This window comes from Pinus tabuliformis, chromosome 5_1 (assembly GCF_031772625.1).
Source record: "Pinus tabuliformis cultivar Carrire ecotype Pingquan chromosome 5_1, CPIR1, whole genome shotgun sequence".
Classification (NCBI taxonomy): Eukaryota; Viridiplantae; Streptophyta; class Pinopsida; order Pinales; family Pinaceae; genus Pinus; species Pinus tabuliformis.
Genome location: NC_142305.1, coordinates 769385718 through 769408595, shown reverse-complemented (window position 1 = coordinate 769408595; position 22878 = coordinate 769385718). Strand labels below are relative to the sequence as shown.

The 22878-nt window shown below is 39.8% G+C and overlaps 1 pseudogene; it reads left to right on the top strand.

Moving 5' to 3' along the window:
- LOC149167198 (aspartic proteinase-like protein 1) overlaps positions 1-9872 on the top strand; it is a 40411-nt pseudogene extending 30539 nt beyond the window's left edge.
- The last annotated feature ends 13006 nt before the right edge of the window (positions 9873-22878 follow it).

Below are 22878 nucleotides of genomic sequence, written 5' to 3'. Positions count from 1 at the left end.
AATATCCACGGCCTGAGATCTAGCGGTATGGTAATTATGACAGTTAAATCCATGGAGTGGTGGCTGCTTGATTCAGTTCACAGATTGATCCACAGGTGTTGGCACACCTCCGTAAATTGAGGATCTTGCCACGCAAACCTTCACGTGGGAAAAACAGAGCCATGCCACCGCAAAACTCTTGGTTTGACCCCTCCTTTGACCGTCTTTGACCATGGTTGTTTGTGAGTGATTCAGCTGAAATGAGGGGACATGCTCCATGTACATGTCATTTGTAGCTTGCCCATGTGGCCGGATTCTCCATTGGACACATGTAACATAGTCTTTAACAAAATGGCTGCGGAAACTTGAGCTGGCTGCGGAAAGTGACAAGTTTCCGCACCTGCTTGAACAAAAATCTAAATCAATCAGCAGTCATAAACATAGTTAGGAAACCATTTCATAAGCTCTTTTTAGACTAATATGCAATGATTTGACAACTTGGTGGATAAAATAAATGGAAAAGAAGGTTGAAAAGGTATATAGGGAAGATGCACGTTTGGGACTCAACAGTTGGTCCCATCAAAAATTGGTCGCCTGATTGATGCATCTCTCTCGTAGTTTCTCAAGATGATGGATCTTCCTTCAAGCGATAAAGCTTCTTCAGAAGGACTTGCTCTGATACCAATTGTTGGAAATAATACTGAGAGGGGGGGTGAATTAGTATTATCAAGTCACTTATTTTCTTTTTCAAGCCCAGATCATATACGCTACTTCAGTTAGATAAAACCGCGTATATACACAACTAAAGAGAGGGAAACCTGCGTATGTAATGCAGACTTATAATTTAATTTATCTTACAGATGTTGATCATTAATCTGTGTATTAGAATCAAATAAAAAGTAACCAGAAATAGTAAAACAAATCTAAGGACAATCACACACAAGAACACAAGATATAAGGTGGACACCCAATGTGGGTGAAAACCACTTGCTGCAATTCGTCTCTATCTTCTCTTAATTAGAAACTTCTTTTTACAATGTACTGGTGCAGTCCTTTACCAGTACGCAGGCTACAACCTACAGAGAGCTACAACCCTCTCTCGTTCTCCAGCTTCTCCTGGAAGGGAGCTACAACCCCCTTAGCTCTTGTACTAGCCAAGAAACTAGTACGTAGGTGCTGGCCTACAGAAGGCTACAACCTTCTTTTTCTTCCAGGCACCATGTTTCATAAATTTTCAGACTGGATCCATGAACATCAATCAATCATAAAAAAATTCTGCATCAAACAATCTCCTTTTCACCAATTAGAACTGAATCAAGTAGATACTTCTCTGACGGTTGTACCCAAAACACAGTAACAATAACCCCACACGAAATTCTAAACGCAAAACACTGCAGCAATAAACAGAAGCAGCTAGATCACAACTCAAAAGATATACGCTACTTCAATAACCTAAAACCTGCGTGCATACGCTTCTGTGTTTGGAGAAACCTGCGTATACGCTGTTTTTATTCACTGAACTAGCGTGTATACGCTCCTTCGCTTCACTGAACTTGCGTATAGATCTATAAAGGACAATTCACTCAAATATTTAGACACTAATTAACCCATATTATTAGGTTTATAGATCAAGCATGCGCCACATATAACAGATCAAAATCATTCAAAGATACTGTCATTCAAGCCTAAAGATTATGGCCCATCAATAGAACTTATCCTTCTCTTTGCGCTAAGGTTCCTCCTTCATTCAGATCCAGATCTGCACCATAACCCCAATCACCAATATTTCAGATCTAGCACTTATTAGATATTCAATTAATTCAGATGATCCTTTGCCAAATGATCTCCTTCCTCTTTTATAGTCTTAGGCCTTTCACAATACCACGGTCCAAAACCATAATAAAACAATACCATGGACCCAATACTTGGGATCAACACTTCTGACGAGATACCATGGTCCAAAACCATAGGTTCAAATACCAAGGACTAACTACCACAGACCAAAAGTAAGTTCTCCAACATATATGTGCTTTTCCTTGCGTGAAAGTGCGTGTATACGCATACGCGCCTTTGTAACGTCTAACCCGCGTGTATACATGCCTTCGTCTAGGTGAACCTGTGTATATATATTTTTCCTTAATTCTGAGAGCCTGTACTAAGATCTGTCACCAAAGTGAGTTGCCATCAAGGACAACACCTGTGCCATAGCTCTAAATCAGTGCCGCAATGCCAACAAATTTTGTATCCATGTGATTTAATGTGGAATCCTAAGTATTTTAATCCCTCCTCCAGTTGAATGCTTTGGAAAGGAAACTTCAGATAGGCTTATCGATATTCCTGTGGAGAGAAAGCCAAGAAGGAAATGGTGGAGTTTGGTCTATTAATAACCATCCTTGTTTCTGTACAAAATAGTTGCATTACATCAGATAGGGTATTGAAATCGTGAATACCACCGATGTGAAATATGAGCACATCATCAACGAACAGGAGGTGGGTGAGGATGCATTGATCCGTAATTTTGAGACCCTGCAACCTCCCAGCTCTTTCTCATGCGAAATCAGCCTGCTTAATCCCTCCATGACTATCAGGAAGAGAAGAGGGGAGAGTGGGCAGCCCTGCCTGAGACCCCTCTCAACATGGAAGAAGTTGGAAGCAGATCCATTGATTAGAATGCTGAAAGAGATAGAAGTTATACAACACATAATCCATTGGATGAAGGGGATAGGGAAGCCAAGGTGGGTTAATAACATCCTGATATAGAGCCAACTAACTCGGTCAAAAGCCTTTGAGAGATCAATCTTGAGAATGGCTCCTTTCAGATTCTTCATCTTGATTGAGTGGAGGGCTTCCTGGGCAGTGCCAATGGCTTCGTGAATCTATCTATTGTGGAGAAAAACAAATTGTTCATAGGATATGTTATATGAGAGGATGGGCTTGATGTGGTTTGCGATGATCTTTGCAATAATCTTATAAAGGTAGTTGCAAAGGGAGATGGGCTGGAAGTCATTGAAAGATTGAGGGGAGTCCACCTTAGGTATGAGGGCAATGAAAGTAGTGTTTATGGCTTCATACATTCTCCCAGAAGTTTTGCATTCCTTGATAACATTGAGAAGGTCTGAGCCAATGGTCTCGAAGAAAGATAGGTAGAATTCCACTGACCAACTGTCAGGACCCAGGCTCTTGTCCATCTTGAACCATTTCACAGTGCTCTCCAGTTCTCCCATAGATACTGGTTTGATTAGATTCTAAAAAAGATTATGGTTCCACAAATCTAGGGAAATGTCTAGCTATGTGAATAATTTCAGCAAGTGAAGCTCCAAGGGGAGCTTTGAAGAGTTGTTGAAAGTATGTATTCCCCAAATGCGCCAGCTGATGAAAAGTATGAGCGGACTGTCCTTGATCAATTCACATCTTCCATATGGTATTATTGGCCCTCCTTCCCTTGGCAAATTTGTGAAAGAATTTTGTGTTGTCATCCCCTACTTGTAGCCAAATAGCTCTGCTTTTGAGTCTCCATGTCTCCTCCCGATCCAGAAGAATCTTGGATCTCTGTGTCTCTAGCTCAGTGAGTGTGGCTTTTGCTTCAATAGTAATGTACCCCCCTCCCTGGTCATCAGTTAGATCAATAAGATGGTGTTCTATATCACAGAGAGTCTAACCATCTCTGGCTTTCTTAGCTTTTTCCCATGGTATGGAGAGTCTTTTAAGATCCATGAGATTCCGGTAGAAATCTCCAGTCAGATTGTGATCATTTAATGGGGGGTGGTCTCTCCAATACTCAGTTACTAGCTTGTAATAATCAGGATCCTTTAACCATGTCGAATTGAACTTGAATGGAGCCTTGGGCTTTTGGGATGAGCCAACAAGCTCCAGATAGATAGGAGAATGATCAGAGATCCTACCAAATCCCACCCACTGTCTGTAATTTGTGAGAGAAGCAATCAAATCCTCTTTGATGAGGAATCGATCCAATCTTCTTCCCAATGCTGCATCTCCAATTCTCCTATTATGCCAAGTGGGCATCTTTCTGTTTATAGGGATATCAATAAGGTGATGTTGTTCTAATAAATGATCCAATTGATCTAAGAGAGGATCCATATGTGAATGATGTCCCCATGATCCTTCATGGCCAATAGTGAATTTGAGGTCACCTCCTAGAATAGTATTGTTGTCATTTAACAAGGAGAGCCCTAATAGGTTGTTCCAGAATTCCAACCTATTATGATTAGGATCATAGATGTTGACAATGTGGAGATTTTTACCTAGCTCTGAGGAGAAAATGTCCATTCCAAGGAATCCAGGGCCTCCCCAGATAGAAATAGGGTTTATGGAGCGGGAATTTATGCCCAATGCAATACCCCCTGATCTTCCGTTCACATCTAGGGCATGAAAGCACCAACCAGGCATCAACGAGTGAAGTATCTAGGTAATCTGCTGAGCCATCCCCAGGGTTTCTTGTAGAAATATAATGTCACATGGCTCAGTGTCCAAGAGCCTTTGGAGAGAAATGTTTTTAGAGGAACTAGATAAACCCTTGTAATTAAAGGAAATCCACTTCATAGGGGGGCTTCACAAGGGTGTTCTTTGCTCTAAGAACCCTATCAATGGTGTTCTGTCTGCCAAGGGCCACATAAACCCCAACAAGCATAATGGCTTTCGAAATCTTGGAAGGTCACCCCCGAGAGGGTTTGGTCTCGGCAGTAGGAGATGAGATCCCTAATCCAATCGGATCAGGTAGAGGAGGGACCCAGGATTAGAGATTATATGAATGAGAGTGTGAGGAGGTGGAAGGCACAGATGGAATGGATGGCCCAACGCTAGTGATAGAGGGTGGGGTGGTGGAGAAAATAGCTAGAGGAGGATCGAGAGGGCAAGTGAGAGGGGTAGAATTCAAACAAGGGATGGATGCAAAAGAAAACTAAGAATGCAGTAAATTACAATTATAAGAAACAGAGGAGCATAGAGGAGGAGGTGTACTCATGGAATGAGCAGCCGCCGCAGCAGTCTGGGATCTCGTCATGGGCGGGGATGAAGGTTGTACTTGGACAGTGCAAGTTGGCTGAGATGTGTCCCCATCCAAATCCATCAGACTGACAGAGCGAGAAGGCTAATATTCCACCTGAGGTTCATCTAGTTACAGGTGTTTTTTCCCTTTGCTGAAGGAGAAACCGATGTCAATACAAGAGGACATTCCTTGTACAGGTGCCCAACCTTGTGACATCTTCGGCACCTGAAGGGGACCCCTTCATAGTCAAGGATTTGTTTGTGAGAAAAATGCCTCCAGTGTAGGGTGATCTTCTCCTCCAATCCTTCCCTAGTATCCAGATGAACCAGGATGCGCGCCATGGATTTGTTACCAGAAGATTCGTATGTCTTGTCATGATCTAGATATGTCCCTAGAGCATTACCAATATGAATAAAAACATCCTTTGACCAAAAGTGTAGCGGAAACCCTGGAAGACGAACCCATATCGGACCTACACCCAGTTGCTCCCTTTCTAGGTTGAAAAGGGGGCTCCATCATTTAAGCAACACCGGGGCAAGTTCTATATGCCAATAGCACAAGAGGATCTAATTTGTATATTCATCCTGATGAAAGCTGAGAGCGAACCACCCATGGGTAAGTAGTGTGATTGATGGTAATTCTTTACAGAGTGTGCCCATGGTCCAGAGGCGAAGTCTCTCAGCTATGTATGTTCGTCCCCTTACACACCCCACCAAAACCCTATTAGCTGTGTCCACCACCTCGCCCATAGTGAGATCTTCCCCCAGCGTGAGGTTGATGTCCTTGTCCGTTGCTTTGACACACTTTCCTTTCTTCACTTTTTTGGTCTGAGGTGCCGTCAGGTGGTCCCAAAAGGGATCCCTACTTCCTTGAAATACCACCTATGATGAATGGGAGGTGCTCCGACGGTTAGAGACTGGGATACTGAAATATCCTAAATGAAAGGGGAAGTCACACGGTGGGTAGGTAGGGTTAGGGTTAGGTACGTTCGTTGGAGATGTAAAATGGGTAGAGGATAACCATGATTGTGAGATCTCGATAGTCGAGGGGGTGCCGGATGGAGTAGAGAACTGGGGAATTGTAGGGAGAGGGGAATCAAATGTGGGAAAGGGAGCATTATAGGCCACAATAAGGTTGAGCGTTATAGGAGAAAGCAGAGGGCCATCTAGTCCAGATGAGACATCCAGTGCAGTAGAATACGATAGGTAGGGAACATATGGTCCAAGGAGATCTGTGACTGGCAGTTGTTTAGTCCGCGAGAAAGGCAAAGAGTAACAGGAGCTAGAACCCGACACGACATGTGGGCACAACCAAATAGTCTTGTAGGGATTCGAGTCGGCAGAATAGTCGACAGGTTCTAAGTCCATTTCGATAGATGCAAATGGAATTAGGTATTCAGAAACAGACAATCGATGGAGGATGGAGCTAGTCCGCATGTCGTTACGGTTAAGGATGTTGCAGGTGGATTGAAGGTGGAAAGCGATTGTAGGAGGTCATATTAGGCCTATCAACCTTTACCCTAAGGCATTGCAACACGGAGCTTTGGAGCCATCCATTTTTTTGATACCCCATATTATCGAATGGTGACTTTAAAGGACACTCTAGCTATCTCAAACCTTACTTCTAATAAGTGCTCTTTAATATTGATTTCTTGAGAATAATCTACATTTTTTTCAAATCACAATTCTATTCACAACATCAATTATCAAACCAATCAATATCTCGGTGCGACAACACTTTAATCAAAAACCAATGTTTAAATTATTTAAATGCACTTAATTATCCATTTCTTCAATATTTTATTACTTCCTTCAATATTGTACAAATATTTCCATGCTTAATTATCTCATAATTATGTCTTGTTCACTTTTAAAGAAAGGCATAATATCCCACACAAAAAGGATTTCAAGGGAAGCTCCCTCCTTAATCCTTCACACAACCTAGATTCCATAGTCTAATTATTCTCATTAGTATAGTCACGTCCACCTTGATTTATATTTATACAAATATATCCCTCTTGATACAATTAACCATCTAGTTAAATAATGGAAGTTTATAAGTTCATTTAGAATTTCTACATATTAAATGCATGCCATAATTCTTTATTAATATTTATTATAACTTTTAGTGGGCTTACTAGTCCAATCATTTCATTTAATATCCCATTGGACCCTCCCCTTTGCACTTCATGTGCATGCCAGTTGTTGGAAAGATTACTCAACTCCGTCGATTACACTCAACAGTCGACCCAAGTGAGACTATAGTTAACTCTCTAGTCATAAATGCAAGTCCATTGACTATGCAATCATGTTGACCAAACGAGTTAGTGAGAAAATTATGACTATTTTGTAATTTAACCATAAATATAAACATAGAATCAATGTAATAGATATTGTGAGAAATAGGTTGTAGTGCCCATGCCATATTAAAATTCATATTGTTGGTCTCTGATTATTTGTGTTATCTTCTCCTTTCTCTCATTTATGTGTCTGTGTATCAACATTTGTAAAATTTTATCTATTGCTATAATGGGATACTACTAGTAACTACTTTGCAATTCCCTAGATTACAACATTGGTTTCATTACTCATAGTTCCTACACCCAAGCCTTATTGACCATGCACACATAGATGTTGGGTTTAGAGGAGATTTATGATTGATGGGAACATAAAATCAATAATTATCTTAAGAATTACACATGATGGAATCTATTTTCATTGGTAGAAGCAAGAACACACTTCTTCATATAAACCCATTAATATTTTTGGAGGTTATCCCCAAAGAAACCATTAAGTATATGATTTAAAGATAAAAAATAGGCTCAAAAATTAAAGTTCTAGGAATATCTTGAAACTAGCATCAAATCGTAGTGTTCCTCTTCCTAATTCCAACACATCTTGAATCACCTCAAACTGATGTTGTATGAAGAGGAAATGACATTCTGAAGTTTTTTTCCCAAAAACTAAAAAATCAACTTGCAGGGTTGATTGGGCTACTGACTGGGTAGGACATACATTGACATCAACAACTAACTAAACAGGAATAGTAGATAGTATGAACCAACCCAATGTCGACACATGGAAACATCGTATAGGTTGGGATGGCAGTTTTTAATTGGTTAGTTTGGTTGTGATGTGCATGAATTATGAGGTGCCACGTGGCCCTCCGTGGTTGGTTAAAATTTTATAAGGGGTGACCGGCCTAGGAGGGGAGGGGTTCAACCCCTTTAACTCCTGCATAAAAATCCAATGCCTTACCATCACACCATGACTATGGTTCTTGTTAACCATAGGTCACATAGCTAATTTAAAGTTAAATGGTTTTGGTGTTGGGAGGAGGGGATGGGGTGCTTAGCCCCAGCCCAAGCCATATGTAGTCAATGGAACTGTGGTGGAGGACTGTGGTGGAGAGGAGCAAAGGGAAGTCCTAGCCCCTGATCTTGTTATTTACCACATGACCCATGTAGGAAGGGAGTGGGGTGGAGCAGTTAAGTCCCAACCCCGAGTCTTATACTTCACCCATGTGATCAGAGCGGAGGCGTAGCTGGAGGGGTTGAGTGGATAGGCTCTGGCCTCGATTCTCGAAGACAAATGTGACCAACGATGTACAAGGCAGGTGCAAAAACTGGGTGGGTGGGTAGTTAACCCCGTCCATATTGACAACACACAACCATATACCGAGATTGGTGGAGTGAGGCTGACATGGGTGGGCGGTTAGCCCCATCCCTCGCCCATATTGCATCCATGTGACCCTAACCCTATGCTTAGAGGTTATGGTGCATTTTAATGAGGTAATAATTTGCCCCTTTTGTGGCAGGAATCTCATCGGCGCTAAGCGAAATTGTCGCTCGACGGGCTGTGTAAAGGGTGAATTCGTTGTATAGTTAGAAAGTTTTTCCAATTTGTAGGATAGATAACAAAGCTTGGTTCCAAGAAGCATATCAATCTTCGTTTTTAACATTTTTTGAGCTCAAGAACGGCCTAGATAGGGGTTTTTGAGTGTTGTGAACTCAATGGGATCCTCAAATTTATGATTTGAGCATTGTATGATGAATGTTTTTTAGAGTCAATTCCTTTAGCGCTAAAGACAAGGTGTGTTTTGATGCAAGATGGAGGTATATTTGAGCATGGAAAGAGCCTAGTTGGAGGTTTTCTAGCCTTTGAGTTTCATCTGCAGTAGATGTTACTTTGGTAGAGAAACTATTTTTAGTCTTTTCCCAATTTTCTTATCAGAGAAACTATTTTCAACACTTCATTGTGAAGTAGTTGTATGCTTATTCTTTTAGATTTCTGGTGGAGTACAAGGACCTATTGTGAGTCCTTTTTCTATTGACCATCATGACTTGATCTAGGGAGTCATATTTTTAAGTGATAATTCATTGTAGGAGAATGTTTCTTTGTAGGAGAAACAAGCCACTCTAGAGTCAGGAACTTGTAATGTGCTCATTTGTTGTTGAAATAAATATAACAGCCTAGTCAATGGAGTAGGACCCAAAGACATAACCCAGGAGGGGTGAACTCCGTTATCACTTGCTAGTTTCTTCTCTTCATGTTTAACATATTGAGTTGCATATGAATTTTTTCCTCTTTTAATTTCATGTGAAAACTTAACTCATCATATTTGAAGCGGTTGTGAAACTAATTTTACCTGTAAAGACCCATTTCGTTATAACTTGCAAAGTGTTAAAGGGCAGTCGAAGTTTTATTTCATTTTCATATCATGTGGTATCTGAGCAGGTTCTGACCAGATTGCAAGTATGGGAATGAAACTGAAGTGTGAAATACTTCAAGAGTTGGAGGAGATTGATCTATCTCTTCGAATTGGGAATGTCGAACTAAGGAGGTTGCTTGAAGCTGCAGAGCAGGAGAAAAGGAAAATGCACATGTAGTTGCAACATATAACGGAGGAATAGACTGGTGAGTGTTCTATCACAGAAGAAAAAAAGAATCCATCAAATATGAAACCAATCTGTGGATATGGTCTGTACACAGGATATGGATCCTATGATGAGAAAGATGCTTGCAATTTTTGTCAGCATCTAGAAGATTATTCTTATGTGCCAGTTCGTAAAAGTGGTTGGCTAAAGAAGTTATCTACTTCTTCATCAACATCTAAATTGAAAAGGATGGGTGGTTGGCCAAAGGAGGTAACTAGTGTTTCTAGTTCTACTCCTTCAGTTAATGTGGATAACACATATTTTACAGCTTTTGAAAAGCATACCAAGGGGATCGGTATGAAACTTTTAACTCAGATGGGTTATTATGGAAGGGGCCTCAAAGTCAATTGCCAAGGTATTGTTAATCTTTTTGAAGTGAAGGAATGAACACGTTATGAAGGATTGGGTTATGGCCATGAAGAAATTGGAGGGTGCTCCAAAATTGTTGAGGCAAAGAAATCATCAGGTATAGAGTTCATGCTAAAGGGGCTCCTATGAAGTGATGGTACAACACACCATGGTGGTAGTGATAGTGGAAAATTGTCTCCACATAGATATGAACATTACATAGGACATTACATGTCTAGTTCTTCTCGTCAGGGTCACAACCCAAAGGACAGGTATAAACATCATGGGGATTCTAGAAATGTTTGTGATTTTGATCATTTATGGGAAATGGTTCCTTGTATATTTTGTGATGCACCTGACCATTGCGTGGCTGAGTGTGAGAAACGTAAGGTGATGGTAAAAAAATGGATCAAATCTCTGAGACAAGATATGATGAACGTCTCCCAAGTATGAAGACTTCCTTGTCGATGGGAAAGCATAAGAATTTTTGTACCCATTGTAGCATGAATGGGAACTGGATTGAAAAGTGCTGGAAACTCCATCTGGAACTTCATCCCAAGAAGGAAAAAAAGGTCATGCACTCCATTGCAAGGGAAGTGATAGGTGGAAAATTGGAAACTGATGTAGTTCCTGAAGAAGCCTTTGAATCAGAGTGGGTGTAGAAATAAAGCCCATAAGCCTAGTCAAGAAAAGAATGGGTAGAACTTTTTGTACATTTAGCTTGCTTTGTAAAATTGTAACTACTTGTTGTATATTCCCATTTGGGTACTTTGTAAAGTGAAGTCATGTACAAATCACTTATCTGCAACAAGTGTATTTTCTTAGGCATGTTATGTTATTTTGGATTTTTGTTAAGTCAATTTGTATGATACTTTTGGGATGAGCATTTGCATTTCATCCAACATGTCTACAATTATGTCAAGCACTCACCTATACAAGTATTTCTATGTGAAGCTTGCTTGTGAATTTGATATTTGGTAAATATTGTTTAGAAAATGACCATAGAAATGTGGAAAAAGCTAAGTATGTCATTAAACAAATGCAGCTAGTGCATCTAAGAGTACAAATGCAGCTTGAGGAAAGCAAAGCAAAGTATAAAGCAATGCATGGCAAGCATAGTTGCTTATGATTTCCAATGATTTCTAGGAGGAAGATCAAGTTTGGTTTCAACAAAGAGAGACTTCAAGGTGAATATTGTTTGAGCCAAATAAAGATGTTCATGAGGAGAATGTTCATATTCCATCCATTGAAAATGTTATTCTTGAATGTTTAGAAGAATTACAATAAGTCACAATTCTTGATAGGAGGATAAGGACTTCATGTAGAGTCAATGTGGAGTAACTTGAACAAGGCTCAAAGGCACCATTTGAGGCAGGTAAAGAAGGATTGATATCAGGAAAGTAAATGATATTTTTATTCACTTCTTTGTTGAATGAAGATAGAATTTTGGAGGTCCAAAAGTTCCTATTGGGGAGGCATAATCTAGAGATCAAAGATAGGCTTAAAACTGAATGTGCTTGGAATCTCCAGAAACTGGCATCAAATTGTAGTGCTCATCATCTTGATTCCAACATGGCTTGAATCACCTCAATCTAACGTCATATGAAAATGTTATGACGTTCTGAAGTTTTTTCCCAACAACTAAAAAGTCAACTTGCAAGGTTGACTGGGTTGTTGACTGGGCAGGCCATACACTAACGAGCAAGTTGTAAATTTGATGTGGTAGCACTGTACAGGTTGGGATGCTAATTTTTATTGGTCGGTTTGGTTGTGATATGGGCGAATTATGAGGTGCCACGTGGCCTTCTGTGGTTGGTCAAAATTGTATAAGGGTTGACCGAACTCGTAGGGGTTCGACCCCTCAACCTCCTACACAAAAATCTAACGCGCTATCATCACACCATGACTGTGACTCTTATTAATCACAGGTCACCAATTTTATTTAAAGTCAAATGGTTTCAGTGTTGGGAAGAGGGGGCAGGCGCTTGGCCCCAGTCTCAAGCCATATGTAGTCAACAGAACCGTGGTAGAGGACTATGGTGAAGAGGGGCAGGAGGAAGACCCAACACCTAGTCTTGTTGTTTACCACATGACCCATGATGGAAGGGAGTGGGGTGGGTCAGTTAGGTCCTATCCATATGCCTTATTCTTTACCCGCGTGACCAAAGTAGAGGTGTAGGTTGAGGGTTCGGGTGGATAGGTCTTGGCCTCGGTTCTTAGAGACAAATGTGACCAACGATAGACAAGGCAAGATCTAAAACTGGTGGGGGAAGGTGGTTATTCCTGACCAATGACCATATTGACATCACATGACTATATGTCGAGATGGGTGGAGTTAATCCGGTGGGGGTGGGAGGTTAGCCCTGACCCTCAGCCATATTGCGTCCACATGACCCTGACTTGACGCTTAGGGGTTATACCACATTTTAATGAGGCGATGATTTTCCCCTTTTGCGGTGGGAATTCCATTGGTGCCAGGCAAAATTGTCGCTTGGCAGACTATGTAAAGTGTGAATTCATCACATAGATAGAAGGTTTCACCAATTTGTAGGATAGATAGTAGAGCTTGGTTGCAAGAAGCATATCTTGCTCAATGCTTAACCTTTTTGAGCTTAAGAAGAACCTAGATAAGAGTTTTTGAGTGTCCTAAACTCAATTGAAGCCTCAGATTTATGATTTGAGCACTGTATGATGGAATTTTTGCAGAGTCAAGTCATTTAGTGCTAAATACAAAGAGAGTTTTGAAGCAAGATAGAGGCATATTTGATTATAGAAAAAGCCTAGTTGGAGGTTTTGAAGCCTTTCAGTTTCATCTACAACAAATTTGACTTCAATAGAGCAACTATTTTTAGTCTTTTCTTAATGTTCTTATGAGAGAAGCTCGTTTCAACACTTCATTGTGAAGTACTTGTATGTTTTTGATTTTTGATTTCAGGTGGAGTACAAGGACCTATTGTGAGAGTGTCCTTTTTCTATTGACCATCTATTGTAGTGGCTATAACCACCCTCCAACTTTTTTCCCATGATTCGTTTTGAAGCCTCCCTTCTAAATCATAGCAGCTAATCGGGCATTGATCCAGGTACTTGTGCTTTGATTGAGCCTCATCCTTTGCATTTGGACATCTGTTTACTTACTTGGTTTACTGTCTAGCCCACAAGATGATCTCTTCAATTGGATTTCATCCATTTCTGGGCTTGCCTTAGAGAACTGCAGAATCATTGATGGCAACCAACCTTACTCTCGTGAATTTTATAGTCCAAGCTGACAGTGATCCTTGAGCTCAAGAATTGTGTAGTGCTAGTTGACAGCTAGCCTTATGCTGGGAAATTGCATACAACCTGAGAGGCATCCCAAAAATTGCACATATTCCTTTCTTATCAAAAGCTCCTCAGTGCATGAGCCAGAGAGTTGCTCGGTTCCTCCCAGAACTATGCAATCTCTCTGTGCAATTCATGCCAAATTCCCCAAAAAATAAATTAAAAAAAAAAAGAAAAAAATCATCCCTAAAAATTAGGGATCTATTTTTAACAACCTGAAGGAAGCACTTGAGTTATTTTGGAAACTACCTTCAAGTGTCTCTTTTTCCTTGATTTTTAACGTTCACATCATAAACCCTAAATTGACCAAATCTATTTAATCAACGATACCATAGCTCATTTTCACATTCAATCTTGGAGCTCTGACATTCCCTAGGAGATCAAGGAACCTTCGGTGCGATCATCGTCACTTTTCTGGTTAAGTTTTTTTTTCTAGTCCTTTGCCTCCTTTTTTTTCACTTTTACTTGTTGAGCTTGTGAGAGTGTTGTTTAACTTTTTTATTTGAATTATGTTGGTTTTCTGACTTTTTTTAGCTTGTAGAATTGTTGTTCCAAGTTTTAGATTCCCTTTCCCAAGTGTCACATGTATTTTCCCTTTTTTTGCACCAACGATCATCGTTCCGGTGACTTCCTTCACATTCTTTGTTTTCCTTTGATTTGATTGATTCCTACACTTGTTTCACTAGCATGCATCATCATTTATTCATATATACACAGCCTCACACCATCCTTCATATTTTCTCGATTTCACACTCCCCTTGGGTAGATCTGGGCTCCCCTTGCCTGGATCTTGTGTTTCCTTGCATGCACTACGCATTCTAGGAGCTCAAGGCCTCTACCTTGGGTTATACAATTGCACAGAGGCTGTCCTTGCCTAGATCTAACTATGCATTGTATAGTTCCAGGAGCCACCTCCCATCTTGGCCACTGAGACCATGCAATGTGCAGTCCCTCTCGGCCTTTGCCCATACTGAATTGTGCATTGTGGAGTTCGAGCCAGCAAGCCTTCCCATTGACTACTCAGGCTACGCAATGCATAATTCTAGCAGGAAGGTGTGAACTAGAATTGTGTAGTCCTTCCCATCTTAAGCTCGGTTTGTAGCTTGGTCTTGTCTTGAAGTTTCTTTGGTTTCTAAGCTAAAATTTTCTTGCCATGAATGTCTTCTCTGTCCCACAAGTACAACAACTATTGAGAATATCTCTAATAGTTATAGTTAACATGGCATCGAATAGAGATGCATCAAAGGAAACCATCGAGAATAGCACTAGGGAAGTAGTTGAGAAGATATTAGTTGGTCTACCAGTTTATGTAGACACTTAGTTATTCATTGAGAAAGGCACAAAACTGACATGGCAACAAATCAAGGATACCTTTGTAGAGGACTTCAAGGAAGACTTAGAGGACCAACATGTATATATTAGTATACAATGGTCAGGTTTATAGAAGGTTGCATGTAGGTACGCCGCCTTCCCATGTGTGGAAATTATCAACAGGATTGTCTCACATATATATCCAAAGACTATGACATTGAGGAGTGCCAACGAGATAGATCTTGCCATCTTCAGGGTGGAGAACTTTTAGCAAATGTATCATTTACCTTAGCGAGTGAAGTGCATGGACACACTTTTCTATGCCACCCATATCTTTATGTACAATAGAGATATCATCAAGCACTGGATGAAATATCCGTCAGATTTCATACATACAGCCAATCATGTTTACAATACAAAGTATCTCAGGAAGTCTTATCAGTTCTTGATCATCTTTGCATGTTGAATATATGGTCAAGAGAAAACAAAAACCTTTTGTTACACAGTATTTTGTCACACCTCCTGCACTTCCCTATGACATACCTTCAAGTGCCCGAAATATGACCATAACGTAGTGTACTCATCCATATATGCAGTTCAGAGCCTTCCTAATACATTGATTGGAAAATTCCTTGAGCTTCCCCTGAAGGAAATAGCTCTTTAACCCTAATTTGAGGATCATCTCTCTTATGAGGCAAAAAACTTCGATGATCACATGTTGGACTATGCCAGACCCGTGATGACATCACTTTATTTTCTCAAATACCTGTGATGATCCCAAAAATGCAATTTTCCCAAGAGGATGAGAACATTCGTGATCTAGAAGCTTCCAGAGTGGCGAGATGGAGGTGGTTTTGCATAGATGAGGTCAAATCGTCCTAACTTGACCTCATCGTCTTGTCCCTATGAGCTACCTCCTTAAGATTTGGGCCTAATCATATCTTTGGAGAAGTCATAACTCACTCTCCCAGTCTATAAATTCATCCTCTCCCATTCCTAAATGGTTGGTCAGGTTAGAGGTTGGGCTGGTCTATGTCCATTTGCACCCCTATGGTGAGGTTGTGCTTAGAGGCTATTCATTAGACTTGGAGAAGGAGTGTTTGGAGAGTTTCTTGGCTTGGACTTGGAATACCACTCAAGGAGAGAATTTTGAACATCAAGGCTATGGTTGTAAGCTTCCCTTTATTCATTAAATAATATACAACTGCTGGTTCATATTCCCAAAATATATATGTTCATGTATGTGTTAGCTTGACATTCCTTGATCTTCTAAGTAGGTTATTATTGGATTTTCTATTGGTTTTGGCATGCTTTGTTGTCTCTTGATCACTTGTACAGGTACATAAGCGTTGAGAGAAGCAGGAACAAGTCCGTGACACAAGTGGCTCGAGGCTCTCAACAAAGGAAATTGGATTAGCATCAGAATGAGATAGGCCATCTCTTTCGTTCTTCTTTTCAATTATAACCTAGGAAGATGGCTATTTGATTTTCACTTTAATTGCTAGACCCACTCATTGGGCTAGAGGGATTGTCTTTGTTTGCAAAGAGGATTAACCTTGTCAACACCTTTCTTGAAGGTTGGGTAGTCTTACTAGACCAGTTGGTGAGTGATGGAAGGCCATTCAACTGGTTAGACTTGTTGGCTCATTAGTTGAAAACCCGTGTGGCTATGAGTCAAAATCTTCCCAAGGATGAGAAAGCAATATTATACATGTCTGCATACTTACTGGATGAAATATGTGCTTAGCAACAGTTTCCTGGAATGAGCTGGACATGGACACCAAAAGAGACTATCGTCAACATTTATTGAAAGTTTCTTTCCGACTACAACTACTGATGAGTAATGGCAAGGCTAACTGACCATTTCATAATCCTGTTGTACAAGCTTATCTTTGAGAATTATGCATTGTGCATGTCTTGAGAAGCATTGGAGGTGATACTAAACATTGTAGATTGGTATGCCTCACTTGATGGCACCTTCATTAGAGTGTTTGGTAGAGAGAATCCTCCATATTTTCTACCAAGGTATGCCACAGACAAGTTGGTCAAGCAATATGTCTCATATAACCTCTCCACAAGGTTATCAATAGGATTGCATAGGAAGAAGAAAGCACCATGGTATGATCTTCATTTGCATATCAGATTGTACAAGATTAACAACTTGAAATATTAAGATGCCGAAGGTAAGGAATTATTGAAATTCAAGTTCGCAACCAAATACTTTAATCTATATCATCCCCATGGTATTTGTAAGAGTAATTGTGCGAAGGTGTATTATCCATGGATCCACATGAAATTTCACTAGAACAAGGAAGACCCTTGGAGGTACTACTACAATGCCTCCAAACTCCATGAGCCGGTCAGTATAGAAACATCTTGGAAGGATACTCTGCAGGCAACAACATGTTAGGAAGAAACAACAACAACAATAATGAGTAAAAACCCAGTGTACCAAAAGGGAAAGAGAAAGGTTACTAAGGATCTAGAGGCAAAGAAAAGCTACAATATGAAGGTAGATCCTCTCTTGGAGAAAGCAACTTTGGCAACAGAAGCAAAGAGGGAGAAGTGCATAAAGGGAGAAGAGTGAAGGAAGAGAGGAAAAAAGGTTGCAGGAAGCATAACTAAAGTTTCAGGAGACAGAGAAGAAGTTGAAGGAAGAGAAAGAGTTGAGGAGGAGAGAAAGAGAAGAGAAGAATAAAAATGAGGAAGAAGAAAGGCAAGGCATGATGACAGAGAAAACAATTCCCATATAGGTTCAGTCAACGGAACAACTGGAAATTGAAGGAGAGGGTGAATAAATGCAAGATCGAGAGCTTGCTTAGTAGATTGAGAAACTAATTGAAGTGACATACATGGAGTTGGAACAAGAACCACATAATGAAGACATGGACCTTATGCCAAGAGTGTTGGAGGTCGTATCTTAGTCTCCACCACCTCTAGTGTTAGAACCAGTCCTGAGCGAGCAAGGAGAGGTTGTTCTCCTTGTTGATGATCCAATCATGGATGTGTACAATCTATCATTTGACGAGTTGCAGAATAATATTGTACAAGCAAGACAGAAGCACTTTCTACATGATCACGCATCACTTGCATTCATGAAGGAAAGGGTAATAGTGAGAGACCCAAGGAAGCATCAAGCTGCCCTTACCGATGCCAGCTTGGCCTATGAAGGAGCTACAAGCTCAAATGTTCATTTTGTGTTGGTCAAGAATGAACAACTGGAAAATAACTTGTAGGCTGAATTGCAAGATGAAGAAAAACTTCAAGAGAAAAGTGTAGCTTCTGTAATAACAGAGATTGGAAAAGTGATACTTGTTGAAGTATCAACACCTGAGACTACCATGCGGAAGCTCTATGATAGATTTTTCATTGTGCATAAATCAGTTTTTCATATCCATGGCTTACAACAATGGAGCAAGGAGTTTGTTCAAACTCTCATGAACATACATGTCGCCATCGCCCATGTGCAATAGTAGACAATGCGGTACAAAGGTGCCCTGCTTCATTTTCCAAAGAAGATGAAGCTACAGGTAGAGCTGGAGAAAGAAAAGGCTTGGATGTTGATCCAAAACTATGAGAAGCTTGACCCATTCATAAGAATTATATAGGCCTCATACGCATGATTGTATAACAATATGGATGTCATGGTGAGAACGCATAGGATCCCATCAATTGGTTCTCTCAACAAGGCTAGACCTAAGAACTAGCTCCAGTTAGAGATCAATTAGTACATGGAGAAGCTAAGGCGAGAGGCCACCAAGGAAGACTTGGAGCTGAGAATACATAACATGCAGAAGTACATTGGTGGTTCAGTCATGGTCAACACCATGTTGTGTATGCTTAAGGATGAGGTGGCTAAAGGTTCCAAGACCATATACTCGGATGTTATGGAGGAAAGAGTCTGCTATCACAATGATACCATAAAGTAGTTTGGGGACATCTTCACATAGTACCAAGATTTGCTTCAATATTTGACCGAGAAGCACCAAGTGGATGTTGTTGAGTTGGTCTTTCCCCAAACTTGAGAGTCATAGTGCTCTTTCTTGTTAGGCTTTCTCTAGCCTATCTTTTCTTACATGGATACATGTGGAAAATGTAATATTATTTGTAAATATGTTGTAAGTGAAATTAGAAGTGTCATTAGTGGAATGTGAAAGTTCATTATGTTAAGTAATGACTTATTTGTAAAGAAGTTGAAGAGTCATGAAGGTAGTCAAAGAGTCACAAAGGGTAATTTCAAGGGTTACCCCACACCTTTTTATAAATAGAACCCCATAACTCATAGAACGTGCTTTTGGGAGCCATGTTTTTGGCTAGGATTAGGCTTAGAAAAGGCTTGGGAGTATTGTGATGAGAGTTGGCTTCTCCACAATGTAGAGAAAATATAATTCTTTGGATGATCAAGTGTTGTTGACTGTAATGTTCCACTATTGGGGCTAGTGTTCGTCAATGGTGTATTTATGGATGGAACTTTCACTTATAATAATAATATCCGAGCCAACATGCTTTCATGCATATGTTGTTATTGTAGTTTGACTCTTCTGGTTGCTTTAGCAATGTATGTTGTTTAACTTACACATTTTCTTATGAACTACTTTATATGCAATTGTATGAATCTTGTTGGATGTGTGTTGTTGGATTAACCCATCATTTTAATTTGTGGAGTATTTCGCATTTAGATTGTGATGTCATTCTTCTCATGTGTTCCTTTCACGCTATGTACTATTACAGGCTTCTAAAGGGCACACTTCCTTTTCCTTTCCATGTGTTAGAACCTTCATGCATCACACTTGACTCTCCACAAGGTCACACACTTTCTCTCACCCAAAGTTATCTTACTTACCTTTGTGCACTACCACAGTAAAGGAATTACAGTACCACCCACTACTTGGATTCCTACTCCAAATAGTTTGAGGTCTAGTTGGGACTTCTTATCGGGGATAGCCTCTAAATGTTGGTGGGTCCAACACTGTCAACATTTTTGGTGCTACAAGGAGGGAGAGATGACAAGTTGAGCCCTTGAAGTTTGCTTTGAATTTTTGCACATATTTCATGGCTTCTATTGAAATCATAACCTCGACATGTTTCTCTCACACTGTTGATTTTGAAGCGTCGGCGAGCATTATAGATGACTTGTCCAAATATAATTTTAATGGCGATAATAGAACACCCTTGTTCAGGAACACAATTTCCTTTGATAGCTTTTGTGACAGGCATGATGTTCCCTCGGATGACATTGTTTATTGGTTGTTCGCTTTCACGTTTGAAGGGTGCACAATGAAATGGTGTCACACATTGCCCGTAGCCTCTATACACTCTTTTGATCACATGTTCAGAGAATTATGTCATGATTTCATTCTTTATGACTGTAAAGCACTTAATAAAAAAAAAATGTGAAAATCACTTGATGAATCTCTTGAGAATTTTCATGATCATTTTCTTCATTATTGTTATGAATTTCCTGAAGATGAAGTTGACTGGAAATTTTTGGAGGAAATATTTCAATATCTTGTTCACATTTATGAGAATCCACATGAGTTAGACTCTTTCGAGCCTCTCCCAACATACCTCATTGTTTGAGCTTCTAAATATGAGAGGGACAAGGTTTCTATCCCAAGTGCCCCTCCATCCCCATCTCATCAATTAGCTCTAGCTCCACAGGTCAAGGTGGGAGAAGTTGAGAATCCACTTGTTGATCTGTCACCATCTCCTCCTACCCCACTTGCTCAGGATTTCTGTGCAGATTTGGACTGCAAGCCCGATGCTTATCGTGTGGTCTCATCTCCTTGGCCTCCATACTTTGGTTTGTTCGGTACTCCAGGTTTTGGTGTGTTGTGTTCATCTGTCTCAGATATTATACATGTGATGTTCACAAGGACCAAGTTTTGGATGAAGTTGGTGTTGAACAACAAACCTGTGCTATTATTTTTTATGGATATGTATGAAATTCTAAACATGAATTTATGGTGAAGCATTAACTCCTTCTATCCATACCTCGTTCACTTTATCCTGACATCTTCCATGGTTCTTCCATTTCTATTCCATCTTGTGGAAATTCATTTCTAGTTTTTTCTACTTCTGATCATTCATAGAACTCGTGGATGCTAGCCTTTCATTTGATTGTGGACAAGATAAATATGTCTTCCTTCATCCAGCCAATCTCTCATCTTACCTTTCTGAAAACACAGAGGGTGAAATTTGTCATTTTTCATCATCCCCTCTTTATGATTCATCAGATCATGAGGATTTCGTTATTCATCATCTTGAATTTTTTGATCGTGGTTGTCATGATCCCTTCATTCATTCATCCGATCATGATTTTGATTTGCTCGTTGTTGATATTTCTAAGCCACCAGTCTTTGATGATCCATAATTTGATGAAGTGGAAACCCCTCAAGCTGTCGTGGCACTTCAACCCGAGCTGATGGTTATGTCAGATTCCCGTAGCCTTAAGGTTAGTTCCACTTCTGCTTGGAAATATGTTGAAATTTTTCATGCTCCTCATCACTCTATTGTTTACACTGAAAATCAGTATATTTCACAGTTTTCACATCCTCCATAAAAATCACACGATCCTATTGCTCATGCATTGGAGGATTCATATGTAGAAAACATTGTTGTGAAACAAAATTTTTCTTATTTCTTTATGTTTTCTCGTTTTTCAAGTTCAAAGGTGTGTACATGATTGTCTTTCATGCGCAATGTAACATGACACTATGGTATGCCTGCAGAGTGCCTTTCATGTGCTTTTCGTCTTTACTTTTTTATGGATGCATTCAAGCTTATGTAGAAAATTCTATGATAGGTTAACCCGATAATGCAATACAAATCAAAGTAGAATACTATAACCTACTTCTACTATCAATTTGTGGAAGCTTAAGGATCGAGTTGAACAATATAACCAGAAGAATAAGAATCAATGAAAAATACACATGAAAATACTTTGGGGAAAGCCTCAGCTAAAAACCCCACAATATTGTATTATCATACATGGTGGAAATACATAGGAATTATATAAAGCCTTAGCTCTCATAGCTAGCCAACTCTCAGTAAAATCATCACAGATGCTCATAGGAAATCTTGGCTTCTCTCCAGCCCTCCTCTCTACCCTCCAAGCTCCTATTTACTTGTGTTGTTCCTTGTGGATGATTCACCTATTAACAAGTGGAAAACCTCTTCAAAACTACGCAATCCTCAAGGATAAATCCTTGACTGCATGCATGAGTTTTCTCCATGAGAAAACACATACAACTGATAGTACATTGTCCTTGAACATTTATCTCAACTGGGTCTTTCTCAGAATAGACATGCATGAGTTTTTGATGAGGGAATCTTCAATTAACTAGAGTAGCACTAGTTGAGTGCATTAATGCATCAAATGACTATTAACTCACTATTAGTTCCTCAAACAGTTTGGAACTAATTTAACTGGACTTAACTCAGTAAACTGAGTTAACTAATTACAACTCAAATATAATTCAATCTTATCTCCTTAATTTAAGGGATAACTCTTGCATGACTTCAGAAAGACTTCTAATCTTGAATTTCTCCAACTAATTAATTTAAAATAAATTAATTAATTATTTCCAAGTAGCTGTTAAGACTAAATTCGATTTTGATTCACATTTTAATTCAAGGACAAATTAAATTGGAATATTCTTGTTGCCACATTTCAACACTCCCTCTCAACAAGAAAGAGATTATCTACCACCCCGATCTTGTCTCTTTGGAACTCGAATTTACACTTTGACAATACCTTTGTCAAAATGCCAGCATGTTGCTCCTTTGTTGAAATATACTGTAGCAACATGATCCTCTCAACCTGTGGAAAGCCACTGGAAACAAATCTTGCCTTATGCTTCTCCACACTACCATCAACAGCTTGCTTTAACTTGTAAAGCCAACGAGAACTCACAACTGACCTATTCTTCAGTCTCGGAACCATGTCCCAGACACTATTATGAACTATGGAGTCATACAC